Genomic DNA, 1,195 nt, shown 5'->3' with positions numbered 1-1,195 from the left:
GGCAACAGCAGGAGCAGAGGTAAATACATCTTTAAGGATCGAAGAGAAAGCCCGGCTATGTGAAGTCTTGGCTGAGGGTGTGTCCAGTGTGGCAATGGCCTTGACTTTAGTTAGAGCCATCCTCATACTTCTTCTTTAAAAAAAAAAAAACCATTGCAAAACAATTCATTTCTTGGGAAAGGATGAAACAATACAGGAAGGTAGAGAGTAAAAAGCAAAACTGACTCATACCCCAGTACTACTCCCCGACACAGTCTTTGCTTTGGGGCAGATTTTAAAATACACCCAGGGAGGACGGCAGTCACTGTCCAGTAGGGCTGCCACCATACTTAAAACGTCGGAATCATGCAACTATGCTGAGCTGTGTCCAGAGAGACAAACTAGATGGAAATAACTACAATAAACACACATTGTGTATAGTGAAAGAAAGAAGCTATTTAAAATATAATGCATACAAGGGTCGCTTTTTATCAGGGAAGGCCTGTGGTGCGGCTGGGACTGGAGAACAGACTGGGCTGGGGAGAGCAGAGCGGGGATCTACCCCTCCCCTCCCCCTCCCCCATCTCCTCTCTTTAAAGCAGTCCTCACTGTTCCAACTTGTCACTGCCAAACAAAGGCAAGGCAAGCGCAGCACCTGTAGGCTAGGGCTTTGGAACGCAGGAGCAACAGCTGTTCGAGGGGAAGCCCAGAGCAGGAGGGCAGCCCTGACCGAGTCTGAAAATAAACCCGGCCTGACAACCTAACAAAGGCCTCTTCTCAGCCGCGCGCAGCAAGAGGGGCTGTCCTGGCCGCTCCTTGCCAGGCTCCCGGGGGCCACCCCGTGGGAGTGAGCCCAGGCCCTCCCTCTCCGTGGGTCACTGCCCTCAGTGACACCTTTTCAGTCGCCAGCCCCCAGCCTCGTTTTGGTGGTTTAATGATGGATGGGCTGTGGTACCTTTGTTTACAAAATCTCCTGCCCGCGGGGAAAGCCAACCCGGCACCGCCCACGCTGTTCCTAGGCTTTCCAGACAGGCAGCGATGAACTGAATGTGAGGGTGGTGTGGGGGGAGAGGAGAAGGCCTGGGAAACCCTGGGCTCCTGCAGCGCCGGCCTGGCCACCCTGGCTTTTGGGCAGAGCCGGTCGGTGCCGCCTCTGCACCGCGCAGAGCTAGTGTTTGCGCCCTGGGGCTGGCGCCTTCAACTTGGATTGGTCAGG

The sequence above is a fragment of the Saccopteryx leptura genome, chromosome 6, assembly GCF_036850995.1.
Source record: "Saccopteryx leptura isolate mSacLep1 chromosome 6, mSacLep1_pri_phased_curated, whole genome shotgun sequence".
NCBI lineage: Eukaryota > Metazoa > Chordata > Mammalia > Chiroptera > Emballonuridae > Saccopteryx > Saccopteryx leptura.
The sequence above is the reverse complement of the archived record's forward strand: the minus strand, read 5'-3'. Positions refer to the sequence as shown.